Source organism: Phoxinus phoxinus (assembly GCF_949152265.1).
Source record: "Phoxinus phoxinus genome assembly, chromosome: 23".
Lineage (NCBI taxonomy): Eukaryota > Metazoa > Chordata > Actinopteri > Cypriniformes > Leuciscidae > Phoxinus > Phoxinus phoxinus.
The window spans coordinates 28045245-28062293 of record NC_136898.1 but is presented as its reverse complement, the minus strand read 5'-3'; the positions used below and the strand labels follow the sequence as shown (position 1 = coordinate 28062293).

The following is a 17049-nucleotide window of genomic DNA, read 5'->3' as shown; positions in this document are numbered from 1 at the left end:
TGAATGGTTTATTAAATTATTAACTCCAGGACTCGATCAAAGCCTAAGATATGTTCACGAAACACTGATGTGTGCTACAGTCCTGCTGTGGCTTTTGTTGGAACTTTTTTTGTTTACAAAATATGTAGCCTACTACTTTGTTTTAAAACCGGACAATACTAGCCTACTGTTTGCGTGCGTGCTTGTGGATTCACTCACTTTTGACTGCAAACGAAATTTGTTTGTTAAATGAATGGCAAAAACATCTACAGTCTAGATTCTATGAATATAAGATAATGATTTGATGCAAATAGCAATGCAAGCTTTAAACGGTTTAACATATACCCTCAGTTGAATTGATGTTCTAAATTAATGTGAGCTTTCATTGAAGCACAGACACACACTATATAGTCACTGAATTTACGGATGCGAACGAAACATTCAAGATCACAAAAAAAGTTCACAGGCAGAACAAACTTTTTCATAAATTACAATCAAAATAATGACAGAATTCTTAGTATTAATGGACAATTAGCATTTCTGTATTTAATTTTAATCAAATCAATATAATAATGAAAATACATGATATTATCAATCCAAATGAGTGTAAATTAATAGAAATAACAATGAATTCACCAAACATAGTGAGCATAATGGACAATCGATGAAGACAATGAGAACACACATAGGCACTTCTGAAAAACATAACATAAGTATAAACTCAGAAACTATTGATTTTATTTTTTAAATAAAAATATGAGTCCTAGAACAGAAACAAAAATATGACAATACATGCACTTCCAAAAGGCAGCTCTTAATGGCTAAATACAACATCACAACAGGTGGTGGGGAGTAGAGACTAAGGTAGAGCAGATTGAGGAAGACACCACACAACTAATGGATGAAGAGCCCATCGGTGTGCAGTGGACAAAAGACTAATGCAAAATCAATGGAGCTTTCCACGGCAGAAATGGCATAGTTGGATGCCTTGATGGAGGCGCAGGAATAGAGTCTCATGGTGGAGGTGATCTAGATCATATGGAAGACCAAGGTGTAGTCAGGAAGGCTGGAGAACCTATACCACTTTACTGGGCAGCCAAGGTGGAGGTAGAAGATCTGCAGATTGAGGTAGAGCTGGTGGGAGTGACAAAGATGGTGAAGCTGGAGGGATGGAAGGTGTTTTAGAGGATGCAGGCAGAGTCAGTTGTTTTAACTAGAAGGTGACAGATGATGTATAGTGTCTTCATAGTCCTAGAACACAATAACAAAAATATTTGTTGTTTATTGCAGTTTTCTACAATGTTAAACAAATAAACAAATAGTATGCAAATTACTAATATATGCAAAACAGCAATTATAAATACTAAACACACTCAGACCAAGTTGTTTTAAATATGTTTTTGTTCAGTAAGAATGACAGAGTGGGTTACCTTGATGGAGCCAGAGGGTTGGAGAACCAGTGGACCAGACGATCACGTGGAGATGGAAGATGTACAGGTCGAGGTGAAGTTGGTGGGAATGAGGACGATGGTGCAGGTGAAGTGATGAAGGTCCAGGTGAAGCTGAATTATTGGACGGTGCCAGCATAGTGGTAGGCCTGGAAGTCTGTTGTGGAACACGGGGATCACAGACCAGGACAGAGTCTGAATGATGAGGGACCCGTTGAACCAGAGGGACGACAGGCCATATAGTAGAGCCAATGCAGTGAACAGCAAAGGTGTAGCCAAGGCAACATAAAAACTTAAAGCAAAAACTTGCATGAAACTTAAGCAAACTAAAATAATCACTAGCAATGAACTGAAGAAACAGAGGAGCTTGGATAGAGATAATAATGAAAGAAAAAAATGACACAAGCATAATGTTGAACCAAGGAAACAAATAAGAACACTACAAACATAGGTAACTCAGAAAACAGTATGTAAACACAGGGAAATTTGAACAAAATTAACTTAAAAATAGGAGTCCAGAAACAGAACAAGATATATAATGTTGATGTCTAGTGGCTTCCTTGACCTTATTTAAGCTTGAACCAGCAAGTTTTCAGTCCTACTTTTGAGCCTTGGCTATTATGCAAAACCAAACATATGGGTAGGTACTTTTGTTATTCAGTTAGAAGAAATGGTATATACACTTGTAAGTGCAATATAATTTTGTTTACGTTGCAGTTGCAAGTATACACTTCCAAATAAATTCTTTTTTTTAATAATAAGGCATTGAATATACGGCATATTCACATTGTAATACAAAGTGTAATGAAAATTAGTTATTTCTGGTACTGTCCTGTTGTGAACAGTTTCTGCTGTGAATGGAGTCATGACTATGCCACATCTGCATATTATCCTGTTTAATCTTGAAATGTCCTTGAAATATTCCTACAAATATAACAAAAAATATTTGTCAATTATGTTTTAACTTGAAAGAAACTTTAATATGAAAAAAACTATAAATACTCACTTAAGTGCAGTGTTTTTGTTGTCTGCTGTCGTTTTTTCTTCTTCTCTCAAATAGATGAACAGATGGTCAGTTGTTTTAAACCAGAAGATGATGGTAGTTTCATCATGGTCCTACAAAACAATAAAACTAAATTTTGTTGCTAATGTAATTTAATGCAAAAAACTAATGAATAATATGGTTATGAAAAGCACATTCAAAACAGCCTTTAATAAATAATAAATATACTCACATCAGGTGTCTGTGAAGATTATTCTTTGTTCAACTTTTTTTTCTTTCCCTGTGTTGTTGATTGTGTGATGGTAAAAGATGAAATGTTCGTTTTTAACAGGAGTAGGTCACTTCTTTAATTCAGATGGATGAGATGGTAAAATGTAATGGAAATTGAGAAGTTAAATTGTCCATAAGCTCCAGATTGTGGCTTGAGAAAGGTTTCTGTTTCAGAATGTGAAAGTAACACTTGTTTTTTGCATCTTACTTTTTTTAACCATAATTAAATAAAAAAATAAAATCAGCTGTTTACAAAATGTTAATGGTATTACAATGAAAACAGTGCTGTAAGTAGAACTACACAACTTCAAAGTACTCAGCATAAAATTAGCTGTATAATGGCGATATTGAAGAGAAACACTTAGCTAGTTCAGGAAAAATATTTGATGTTGAAGTCATTTTATCTGACATGCCCAAAATTAAAAAAATACTATTGCAAGACGTGGTTCTACTTACAAACTGAAAAAAAAAACACCAAATGCAGCTTTACAGCATTGACATAGCTTGTGAGAAAGCCATTCTGAATCTCTGTTCAGAACTGATGCAAAATGGCTGTTATTTATAAGATGGCTCTTATTTAAAAATGTAGTAGTACTAAAAGTAAATATGTCATTTGAATCCAACAAACCTACCTAATATCATTGTCTGGCCCCATAGTAAAAATATCAAGCTACAACCATGCTATAAAGTGATAACACTAATGGGTGTGGTTTTGCATAATAGCCAAAACTTGCTGATTCAAGCTTAATACAAGCTTAATACATTTAATAAACATTTAGTGAGAAGTAAAAAAAATAAAAAAAATAATAGAGGACACCTGGGTTGGCTGGCACAATAAAAAAAAAAAAAAAAAAAAAACGCCTTGCTGAAAAAAAATAAAAACATATCAATATAAATATTATATAAAAAATATACAATATATAAATATTAAATATACAAATTACCTATTGTACTGATTTCATAACAAAATGTCACAACAAAATAATTGCCATTTTTTGACAGCTGCTGTGCAATTTCAGAAGACCAGTCATATAAATGTAAAGCCTATATCTTTAAATTATAGATAAGACATAAATAAATTGTATGTCTATAAATAAACATTAATTGCTATTACTACCATGGTGTTGTCCCCCAATTCCTGCAACATGCCCTTATCACAATCCTCTAGCTATGTATTATGGGGTTGATTGGCACAATTTTTAACCATAAAACAAATATCTAAACAGTAAAACAATGTTGGAGTGGCCTTGTGGGGTGAATCAGAATTTCTATTCTCGAGAGGGACCCTGAGAAATGAAAAATGTATATAGAAGGAAAAGGTTTTTTTAAAGTGATAAAAAAAGGAAAAAAGTTTGGTTTAACCAAAATTAAAAAGACATTCAGTAGTTTGATGAAAACTTAAAAAGATTTAAAAATGAACCCTGTTCCAATCAACCCCTGTGCCAGCCAACCCGGTCTCCAGTACCTTCCCTCCCCTAGGGAGCCGCCTTCTATTGTGTCTTTCCTCCCTACCCACCCCTTTCCCAATGGCAGGCGGAATCTTTACCACAAATGTAATTATGGCAGAGAAATGAGTATTGCCTGGTGAAAACTATAGTAAGTTTGCACAACGTCAACACTTATACCTTCCATATCTTTAGTATAAACATGATCTATTAAAGTACCTTTTTCAGTTGTTGGATAGTGTACCTGTTGACTGTATCCATGGGTTTCCATTAATTTCACAACTGTAGATGAAGTAAAGATGTCTTCATTAAAGTCTCCCATAATTATTTTCTGTCCTGGATGCTGTTCTATCTCTTCAATAACCTGTAATAGCTGTTGTCGAAACATGTCAGTTTTATATGAATTTGGCCGATACAAGAGAGCGGCAGTTAAATTGATATGTGGAACTGTTAAGTATAAACATTCTAAGTTCCAGTTCTCAGGAGTAAAGATGTTACACTCAATTTTGTCAGAACAATATATTCCAACTCCACCGCCTCTCTGATGTTTTATATCACTAAAAACAGCAGTACTGTTGTCATAACACTTACCTCTTGGGTTGTGCTTGAACACAAATTTTGGTATTTGTTGTTCTTGTGCTTTGTCCTCAGCATTTAGCCATGTTTCTGTCAAACAAATACAATCAGCATTCATTACAGCTTTATGCGCAACAACATCCTGAAAGTGAGCTTTCAGACTTTGTACATTAAGCAGTGCTATTCTGAATGTACCAACTGATTTAGTGGAACTGTACTCTTCCAAAGGGAATTTTGGCATATCTTTCAAGGCCAACTCAATTTTGTCATTACAAAATATAACAGACTCTTTAAAGTCCTCAATTATTAACCCACTGAGAGATCTTACACGGCTCAATGCAACATATGCTTGCCCTGCTGTGAAGATTTTCTTAAGTGATACAACAGCTTTATCCACTGTGAGTCCTTGCACTTTGTGAACTGTACATGCCCATGCTAATCTGAGAGGAAACTGACGCCTAATACCACCATCATTTGTGACTTGGTCTTCTTGTACTTCAATTAATGTTGAATTTTGTGAAAATCTCTGGTGCGTTTTAGATCTCTGAATTTTACCGACATTTGGATGATCAAACTCCACATGAATGGCTGATGGGAAATCATCATCATTATTTCGACTTTCACTGATATGGACCACTGTCCCAAAAGCTCCGTTAACGAGACCATCTGTAACATCAATATTTTTCTTTAACATAACCTTTGCTCCAATACCCAGGGAAACGCATGCAGACAAACATGAATTGAAAATGTTCCTATGAAAATGTTCCCATTCGTCCAGTTTTAGAATTTTTCACATAATCTTGAGCATGTATACTGATTGCCTCTGGGCAACATTCATGAAGTCTTTCAATGTTGTATTTATCAACTTCGGCATTTGTAGCAAATATGTGAAGATCATTACAATTCTCCCCTGTTTCACAGTTTTTCAACATTGCAATGTCAGTAGAGGCAAGACATTCGTTTTTCTTACGTACTCTGAGCCGATTTAACATTTCAGCAAAACTTGAATCTTGTTGTCGAACAACTTTAGTTAGTTCAGCAAGTTCAAAGTTATTCTCCCATAGGTTTACTCCTTTTGTATCAGAATAGAGAGCTGTTCCTTTAACAGGCGGAAGCTGAAAATAATCTCCCACTGCAAGAATGCTCACTTTTCCAAAGAGAGAGTAGTCACCAGTTTGTTTTATTTGTCGCAACCTTCCGTGAATATATGACAAAAGACGATGGTCAACCATAGACACTTCATCAATAATCAAAATGTGCAAATTACCCAATTTTGTTCGTAAAGAATTTATTTTGTCATCCCCAAGAGGCTGATATGGCAGTCTGATGTTTGCACCAATTAGAAATTTATTATGTAATGTGGAAGCTCCGATGTTGAAGGAGGCCACTCCGGTAGATGCGGTCAAAAGTACAGTAATGTCATCAGGATTCTCAGACAGCTGGGATAACAGTCTGGAAGATTCATACTGTATTGCCTTAATTAGATGGCTTTTTCCTGTGCCTGCTCCACCAGTAAGAAATAATCTAAATGGTTCAGGGTTTTGTCCAAGTATTTTCTCTAGACACCACTTTCGCACTTTATAGAAAACAGCAGATTGTTCCTCATTTAGTGACCTCAGTAAATGCAGTGCATCATCTCTTGGCATTGTAGTGTGGTTTGTCTCAATGGTACACACAGTTTGAGGGTTTCCTGTAAGATCTGGAATAAGTTCCTGTGTGTCATCTTCATCAGGCAATAGTTTATCCTTCATCAGTTCTATGCATTGATCACGCTGTTTTTCTGTTTCAGGACAAATCTGGGCCCAAGCATCTTCTAAATCCATATCCTTCTCTAAAAGCTGTTTAGCTTTGTCTATTTTGTCACTTTCCTTTTCAAACAATTCTCTGTTGCCATCAACAATAGATTTCACTTGTTTCAATTCACAACCACTTTTTATTACACCACTGTTGTAGAACTCCTCATACGTGTTATAGTTGCTCGGCTTCAGATCACAGTCATCGTAATATGGTAAGAAAAGCTGCAGCAATGAATGATAATATTTTTCTGGATCTTTAGTGGGTGAAAACCTTGGATACCTCACTACTGCTGGTTCAGTTCGTGTCCTTCGTTTGACATGGCCATTGTTATTATTTAGTTGAATTATTTCATTTTCAGCTGTTTTGTTATGTGAGGAAACCTCTGATTTTGTCAGAACTCTATACTCGGAACAAAAACTGGCAAGACATAGATTTTCAAGTAACTCTTTCTCTGGTCTGTTTTTGTACCGGTCAATGAGACTTTTCATCCAAAAACTGCTTTCATCATCAGACTGGTCATTTTCCACTTTGTTTCGAAGCATATTCAAAGGCAAACTCATCTTTACAGGATTTTGTCCTATTGGAATAAATTGTACTTTACGAGAACATTCCTTCAAATGCATGCCTGTCAATCTGTACACAGCCTCTTGAGCAGAGATTTCTCTATTATGCAGATAGACACTTCCCAACTGTTTTAATGACGCTTTAGCATCAACATTTCCATTCATCGCTTCGTTTTGTGCACGCTGAAGCAGCAGTCCCATTTCTTGTTCTGCTTTTGTGATGTAACTAATTATGAGAGAGAGGTTGTTGGGCTACTTGCTGTCACTTTGAGTGATTTATGGCACCCATCATAAATTCCTTTGCCCCTAGCCCCCACCCGTGTGAGTTCCTGAATGCGCATGCGCGGTGAGTGTGGGAAAATTCCCACGCTTGCCCCTCCCCTAAGGGCGTGAACTGGAGCGTGGGAGAATCTTGTAGTCTAGTTCATCCTTTATGGTTTTAGCCATGTAGAATTTGTGTTAAGAATTGAATGTCTGATAAGTTTTTCTGTACGGAGCAGGTGTTGATGCACCTGTTATGTTTGTCTGATTTTAATTACACTGTATGGATCCTTAGCTGTGTATGTGTGTTTTGAGGTGTAAATGTTGGAATAACTATAATAATAATAATAATAAAAGAATAGGTCTATGTGATGGTTGTGTTTTTATTAAAGAAAGGGGTGTTTTACATTTGTTAAAATGTTAAAAGAGTTTTACATTAGTTAAAATGTTAAAAGAGTTTTTTAATTATGTTTTCTAAATTAAAACATTAAACAAAACAAACAAAAAGTCTTATGTTTAGTGTTTTAAGTCTCAAAAGTTTATCATAAACACAAGGATTTTTAAATTCATACTTTTTTTGTAAATGTTACAACATATAACATGTGTTTTTCCCAACTATGTTGTTTTTTAAAACTATTTTTAAAAATACCTTTGTTGAAAGAAAGTACGTAGCTCTCTACGCATGTTAGACACGTCAGACCTTCTCAGAGATTTAGTCTTAATGAATGGAGTGAGAGACGTGTGGAGCGGCTCGCAGACCACGCCTCCTAAGGTACGTAGCCACACACCTTAGCCCTCGTTGGTTGTGGTTAGTGATGCGGTAAAACGACGTCATTTCCATGCGTCGACTCGTAAACCCACACACACCACGCGACAACCGTGAGAAAAAATAACAACTAGATCGCTCGTGGCACACACGCTCACACACGCGCACACACGCGCACACGCGCACACACGCGTACACGCGCACACGCGCACACACGCACACACACACACACACACACACACACACACACACACACACACACACACACACACACACGCTGCGGCTCCCAGATGTCTGTAGGGTTTTTTAATTCATGTTGTTTCTAGGCCAGCAGGTGTCGTTTTCATAGGGAGGTGTGAATTATTTTTATCGCGACAACAGATATCAAACATCAAAAAGGGGGTCTTTCGAAAGAATGGGGGTGTTGGGGGAAGACGAATCTGAAGTCGCTTTATAACTTCGCCATTTCAGTTACAAAACCATCTAGAGACGGAACGAACCGATCGCATTCTCTCGTCATACGAAAACATGGATTGTTACAGTCAAAACGGTAAGAGTCTGTTTTTTAAAAAAAAGAAAAATATGTCTTTATACAAGGATTTGTTTAAAATAAAAAGTATTTATTTTTATCTATATGAAGCAGATGAATCTGTAACGGGGTTGGAATTGGATCCCGAGATCGTCAAAATGCTCGATGATTATTGTGAGTATATGTATTTGAATGTAAATGTTTTTATTTAAAATGTAACGATATGTGTTTTTCGATACTAACAATATTTATTTGTCCGATCCAGACGACCGAGTATTTCCAAACGGCGAAATACCAGGTGTGTTTTTGTTTTTCCCAGGATAAAATATATATTTTCCTACATCATTTAGTTTTTTACAAAGAAAAAAAATGTTTTTACTTTCCAACAGATAGCTTAGTTTTTACAAAGAAAAAATGTTTTTACTTTCCTACAGATATCTTAGTTGCGGAGAATCCCCCACCGTGCGAGGAAACACCACAGGTAGCTGACGTCATCATGGAGATTGCTAAGGCATGCGAGAGGCCTTCAACGCCATTGGCTTTCGTCTATGACGATGTCTCTCCATGGGGTACACCTACGTCCACTCACAGGGACAGTGCTACAGCGGATGAGAAGGGTGACGAGGCTGCATGTTCTGCTACTGGGGCCAGAGGAATAAAACGACTTCGTGAGGTTTATGGGGAATACGACACAAATTGTGGAATACATTTTTCCTACCCTGACATAGGTAGGACTAAGGGGTTTTATATATTATTATTATTTTATTTATTTTTTTATTTTCATTATTTATTTTTATTCATTTTTTTTTCTGACGGATATTTAAATATTTTTCAGAACAAATTTCTCCGGAGCCTTGTACATCAACCACGGTGGACTATCCTAAAGCGTCAACTAGTGGGACGTGCGAGAAACGAGCCAAATTCGACTCGGATCAGCATACGAGAGAGGAAGTGTGTTCTGAGCAGAGCGAAGCTGAGGGGGATAACGGTAAGATATAGACTAAATATTGTTTTAAACATATTTCTGAATAAATAATTAATATAATGATGGTTATTGTATCTCCTACAGAGCAAGACCACTCCGAAGGAGGTTTGGAAATTTTCCTCGAATCACAAGCAGATGTCCTCGATGCTGCCGTCTCTGAACGAGACTCATCATCCATCAGTAGATGCAGTTCCGACCCTGGTGCATACTACAGACCGATTTACAGGGAAGCCGATGTAAACACACTGAATATCGAAACTCTCCGATCGGTTAATAGAATTTTTTTAAGGATTTTGGATATAGTCTCACAGCCGTTGACGTTTCAAGAAACAGAAGACTTGGTCTATGGTTCGCAGCGAGAAGTAGTCGGGCTACTGCGTACTGTGATCGAACGCCAGAATCAGCTGGTTTCAGATGTGACAAGTGTGGCAGCTTTCCTTGAACAACGCCATGAGCAAATAGAAGCTGAACACGCACAACAACGTCACATACAACTATTGATTCAGCAAGAGCTTGAACAGGTGAGAGGCGATCAGCAGCTAAGCACCGTTGCTCTGAGTTTGTTCTCTGAAGGTTTTAAAGTAATCCAGAGACAATTGAGGGGGTAATGTTTATGATGTTTTCATGAGAAGATGATGAAATTACTCTGATTACGAAGTTTTTTATTTTATTTTATTAATTTTAACTTTTGTTTTTTCGTTCTTACACGTTACAAATATGTGCTTGTATTAAGGGGGGGTGTCATTGTTGAGAGTTGTATTGTAATGCACATTTATTGCCATCTGTACATTTTAATTTGTCAATAGTGTGTTGTGAAATCTGGTGGTAGGACTGCTACGAATGCCTTGTGTGATTTTTAAATAAAAACACCTCAAAATGTTATCCAAAAGAGCTAGAGTTGATTCTGACGATGACAGATTAAGACAGACCTCAAATAATGTCCAATTACGTCGCTTAATAAATGACCAATTACGGCTGTTAAACACGAACGAGTTAACCACTACAGATAGATTACAAAATATCATAGCCGAACAACGAACATTGTTAGAAACGCGTGAAGACAATGATAATGACGGAAACACACAGGTCGGTAACGGCGCGTCGTCTTCGTTAAATTATGATCCTCTATTACCAGATATGGGACTTAGTCAAAGCGATATTCATAGTTTGACGCACGAAGGCGGGTATGCTGGTGAATTCACTATAATTCCGAGACGGTTGTTTAACGGTGTAGAGATAATTAGAACACTGGACCTCAGTAGAATAGATACAAATGATTTAGCTGAATATAATATTCATCTGAGTAATATTCTAAATGAAATTGTAGATTTTTCACGATTACTGGCAGGTGATACAGGTTATGCTAACATCTCCTTGTCGGGGGACTCACTACCGACAGCCATAAATACTGTATTAAAACCTGAAAACAACCACGACGCATCACTGTTCATTGAACAGATCGAAAAAGCCGCTCAAAGCAACCGAGATGTAAACACAGATTCGTCTCTGACGCTACAGGTATCTATTGCTATGGACCAACCCTCAGGCGGGCGTAGAAGGGTAGCTCACATGGCCATAAGCGAGACTATTAAAAGAAATAAAATGCATTTATTCAGTCCAAATAACTTCTCTGATTTTATGTGTTTCAGCTACTGTCTAGCACATTTTCTAAATCCAGAATATAATGACTTTGAGTTACAAGCACCGGCAAAAGACATCCACACAGCATGTGGTTTCACGGCGTATGATAAAATAGGATTTCACGACGTGCATGTCTTCGAAAATTATCTAGATATAAAAATTGTTGTTTTTCACAGGGACAACGCAGGTGCGGTGCAGGTGTTCAAAAACACGGATGAAATTCATCCAAAAACAGTGCATCTATATAACCACGAAAACCATTATCATTTAATAAAAAATCTGAAGGGTTTTTTAGGGACGAGCTATTTCTGTCCATTCTGTTTCAAAGGCCATAACGATAATAGATCACATAAATGCAAGCACGTGTGTAACATCTGTACCACGTCTGAATGCCGCACCCGTGCTACGGTCTATAAACGGTGTTCCGATTGTCTCAGATACTGCAGAAACACATTTTGCTACGATGCCCATAAACAAGACCGTACATCTACCGAAAAATCGCAATGTGACACAATCAAATACTGCACTAAATGTCATAGAACGTATAGAGTTGCAAAGAGTGGTGTCGATCAGATAAAACAGCACAAGTGCGCTGCAGAGTGCTGTGTGCATTGCCGGGAGAGGCTGACAGACGGTGCTAGCCACGAATGCTACATTCAGCCGCTAAAGCCTGAGGTGCATGACGAAAAATACATTTATTATGATTTTGAGACAATGTCTGAAGAAGGTCGGCACATAGCTAATTACGTATGCGCTATGACGCACGATGGTGTGGCGTTTGAAGCTGGAGGGACAGACTGCGTCGCGCGTCTGGTTAAACACTACAGGCGACCAAAATACAGAGATTACACATTCATCGCGCATAACTCGTCATCGTTTGACAGCTACTTATTACTCAGCCATCTCACCAGCGAAGGTATAGCACCGAAAATTATTATGCAAGGATGCCGTATCTTGTATATGTATGATTCGCTGTTCAGACAACGTTTTATAGACAGCTTCCAGTTTCTGCCTCTAGCGCTTGCAAAAATACCCGCTGCGTTAAGCTTAGACGTATCTGATAAAGGGTTCTTCCCACACAGGTTTAACACAAGGAAGAACAATGACTACATAGGTCCTTATCCCGCAAAAGAATTGTATGGCTACGAGACTATGAGTACAACTGCCCGTACCAGATTCGATATGTGGTACGCAGGTGTATTGGCTAGTGTGTTTGACTTCAAAAAGGAGCTAGCTTTTTACTGTCGGAACGATGTGATTATTCTGCGACAGGCGTGTATCAAATACCGTGAAGAATTCATCGAATGTACAAACATTGATCCGTTTAAATCAGTGACATTGGCAGGCACATGTATGAAAGTGTTCAAAACAAATTTTTTGAGTCGAGATACAATAGCGTTAACACACAGCCATGCGTATTTAAATCAATACAAAACGTTTTCAAGTTCATCCATACAATGGCTTGAATATACTAAAAATAGCCAAAATATCGATATACAACACGCGCTAAATTATGGTGAGCGATCCATTGGTCCTTACCATCTTGATGGGTTTTATGAATCTAGTGATGGGGTGAAAACTGCATATGAGTACTTGGGCTGCTTTTTTCACGGGCATGACTGTAGATTTAAAGCAGAGGAAATCCAGCCACTATCTAAAGTGTCTTATGGCTCACTCAGAAGACAGTCGGACGAGAAATTAGAAACGCTTCGTAAAGTCTATTCCTTACGTGTAGTCTCTATCTGGGAGTGCGAATGGGAACTGGCGATGCAAACAGATCCTGAGGTTATTCGATACATGTCAACTTATGAAGCACCGACGAGACTGACACCTCGTGACGGACTTTACGGAGGCCGAACAAATGCCTTTAGGTTGTATCATAAGACAGAAGACGATGAGTGTGTCGATTATTATGATTTCACATCGCTATACCCGTTCGTCCAGGCTAACAAAACGTACCCCGTCGGGCATCCTAAAATAATTTTTAAGGATTTTGAGCCGCTGGAGAACTATTTTGGTCTTGTCAGAGCTACTGTGCTTCCACCCCGCAAACTGTTTCATCCGGTTCTGCCGTACAGAAGCGGCGGCAAACTTATGTTTGGTTTGTGTCGGGTCTGTGTAGAGAACCAGGTCCAGGATGCACAATGCTGCCACACTGAGGCTGAAAGAAGTATTACGGGCACTTGGGTTAGTATTGAGCTAGACAAAGCTATTCAACAGGGCTATCGTGTTCTGAAAATCCTTGAGGTGTGGCATTTCGAGCAAAACTCTGACAGTCTGTTCACAGATTATGTTAAAACGTTTCTCAAATCCAAACAGGAAGCCTCTGGCTTTCCCGCACACATAGTGACGGATGAAGACAAACAGTCTTATGTCACCGATTATCTTGACAAACAAGGAGTACAGCTAGACATCGCTAAAATAGGACATAATTCGGCAAAAAGATCCATAAGCAAGCTAATTTTGAATACCTTGTGGGGGCGCTTCTCTCTGCGCTCTCATCTGTGCACCACGGAACTTTTGACAGATCCGGGAGAGTTTACACAATGTCTCTTCAGCAGCTCGCACGTGATCAAATATTTTTCCTTTGTATCTGAATCCGTTGCACTGGTGCAATGGGCTTACGCCGCACAAGACCCCTCACCTACGCAGAATGTCAACATTTTTATAGGGGCTTTCACTACAGCATACGCGCGACTCGAGCTCTATAATCTTTTGGAAAAATTAGACCGTAGGGTGATTTATTGTGACACAGATAGCGTCGTGTTCGTATCGAAAGACGGGGATTGGAAACCTGAAACAGGTCCTTACCTCGGTCAGCTCACGAGCGAATTAGCTCCGGACGATTCGATTCATGAATTTTGCTCGTCAGGACCGAAATCTTACGGTTTTAAAACTCTAAAAGGACATACGTGTCTCAAAGCTAAAGGAATCACGCTCAATACTGAAAATGCACAAATAGTCACACTGCATAGTCTGATAGCACTAGTGCGCGCGTACACCGAGACAGGTGACAGCCTACGTTTGCAGGTGCGCACAGGGACCATCACACGCAATAAGAGACGTCTCACACTACACAATAAACGGTTGAGAAAAACTTCAGAATTGTGTATAACAAACGTGTTCTACTGCCAGATTATACGACGTTGCCTTACGGGTTTTAACAATATTTTGTAAACATTGTAAATATGGGTGAAACAGAACCTTTTGACTGGAGGCTACAGCACCCCTTTGGTGCTATTGTTAGTGGCCCCAGTAATTGTGGGAAGACTTTTTTTGTGAAAACTCTAATGTATAATTCAGACAAAATGTGTTCTGTGAAGTTTGATAATTTTGTGTACATGTATACATCATGGCAGCCTACGTATGATGAGATGTTACGTGATTTTGATATTAAATTCATCGAAGGCATACCAAAGAATCTGGATGATGACTCGTTATTTCCACCCGGCAGAAAATCACTTGTTATTCTGGATGATTTAATGGCTCAGGCATCTTCTAATTTGCAAGCTGAGAGGCTTTTTACCCAATTCATACATCACAGAAATATCAGTTGTATGCTTCTGATACAGAATCTATTTTTTCAGGGTAAATCTAGCAGAACAATAGCTCTTAATGCAAATTATTTAATAATATTTAAAAACCCCCGAGATAAACAGCAGATAGGTGTTTTGGGACGTCAGATGTTTCCAGGCAATACAAAGTTCTTCATCGAGGCTTATCAGGATGCAACGAGCGCTCCTTATAACTACCTGTTAATAGACTATAAAACACAAACCCCTGAAAAATTTCGTCTCAGAACTGATTTACTGTCAGACTATCCTGTGGTCTACGTTCAGAAAGGAGTTTAACATGAGTTCGAGACTCTCCAGAAATCTGCCCCTTTTAAAGTTATTATACAAGAGCTCACCCAAACAACGACGTGTTATTCTCCAGTCGTCCCCTGATGAGCTCATACTGGCTTTATGCGAAGTGGCTCTCAATATTCTACACGGTAAGATCCCTCTAACTGCGAAGCAGCACGGATCTTTAAAAAGGAGAAAGACAGAGATAAAATACGTCGCTAATAAAAAGATCAATATCGCAAGAAAGAGACGTATGATTAACCAAAAAGGTGGTTTTCTATTGCCACTGCTTAGTGTGGCTCTGCCTTTCATAACAAGCCTTATAACAAGGACCTGAATCTGAAGAGAGAAAATGCAGCATACTGAAAAATTATATCTTGTGCCAAAACAACAAATGGATAGACTAAGAACTGCGGGTCCTCGTGAAAATATTCACACAACCGTGGAGGAAAACCTGGATAAGGCTATTAGGGAAATATTGCAAAGACATGATTTGGATGCGTACGAAAAAGCAAAACTATACACAAACACATTACAGAGATATCTATCTGTCTCAAAACATAACGATGTGGAGAGCAACACTTTAACGCTTACAGTACCGGGTCGTGAGAGTACGGGTGAAGAGGCACCTGCCTCCTCTCATATTGACAGGCCTGATGACGTGACTGATGACGTAATCGTATCAGAGGTGTTGAATAACGTGTCTCGGAGGAGCTTGAAAAATGTCAAATACATTCTGGATAAAATGTCTAAGGCCAGACAGGTGTCTTCGTGGACAGACACCGGGGAATTTGTTTATAAAGGGAAAATCATTGCAGGATCCCACATGCTTGATCTTTTGAAAAGTGTAACAATGCCTCATATGGTGCGTGACGACCGTAGGCCTGCTGGATGGTCTGAATTTCTGGACGCATTTTCGTCATTAAACATACCTTACTCGACCATAAGTAATCAGCATGTTAAACGCATGATTGATTCGCTTAAAAGAAAAACGGGGCTAGATGACTTTAACTCTACACCAACGAAAACCTTGAAAAAACCCCGGAAGCGTAAATATCACAACGCGTCAACACCTGTTCGTACTGACACGAGCGCTGATCATATGTTTAATTCCCCCACGCTAGACGCAAACCCTTGGTTAGATTTTTAACAATTATTTGTAATTGTAATATTACAAATATTATTGGGGGTGTAAACGTATGTATACTGTAATTATGTAACACTGTTTTTTGTTTTTAAAGTTGTATGTATTGTTTGTTGTTTGTTGTCAATAAAGAAAAGAAAAACGTTTCATCTGTTACGAGTTGTTTATTCGTCACACATACATACTTAAATGATACATTATAGCATACATATTCAGTATTGTCCTCGTTACACTAATACGTCTGAAATGTTTTACCAGACTGTACACACTGAATGCATTTAAATGTTTTACCGCTACAGACACCAGGCTTCAATTTTTTCACAAAGAGAGAGACCATGATGTCATTTTTTAATAAATCATTATGATACATATTTATAACATTCTCATATTCATAACCTCTTGACATATGATACAGAAAAAACACACAATGCTGTCCACAGGTATCTGAGGTATAATCCTGGACTTGTTTGCCTGAGTACTGCACGATTGTAGAATTGTTTCTTAGAAAGTTATTAAAGGCCTTTGGAAAACGAGGTGTATTAGGATCGTTGCCAAAACTGTCAAAAAAACAGCTTGTACCATCACGACGTATGTATATGGCGATCCAGTGTTCCCCCGGCTCTTCTGAAGATTGTGTATTCGATATTAGCATGCACGGCACATCCTTTAAAGGCTCTTGGGGCAGGTAATCATACGGTAGCACACCTAGAAAATTTGTGTTGCCGGAAATTGTATCCATTACAGCCGTCAGTTGTACCGTGTTCATTTCAAAGAAAAGTTTTCAGTAATTCTCCGCA

The 17049-nt window shown here is 38.3% G+C and overlaps 1 long non-coding RNA gene across 1 annotated transcript; it reads right to left on the bottom strand.

The window, feature by feature from the left end:
- Positions 1 to 838: 838 nt before the first annotated feature.
- Positions 839 to 3089, bottom strand: LOC306991960. The gene is made up of 3 exons (XR_013796199.1): positions 2663 to 3089; positions 1410 to 2543; positions 839 to 1230 (listed from the first exon to the last, which is right to left on the bottom strand). It is a non-coding gene; the product is annotated as an uncharacterized lncRNA (long non-coding RNA).
- Between the last annotated feature and the right edge of the window lie 13960 nt (positions 3090 to 17049).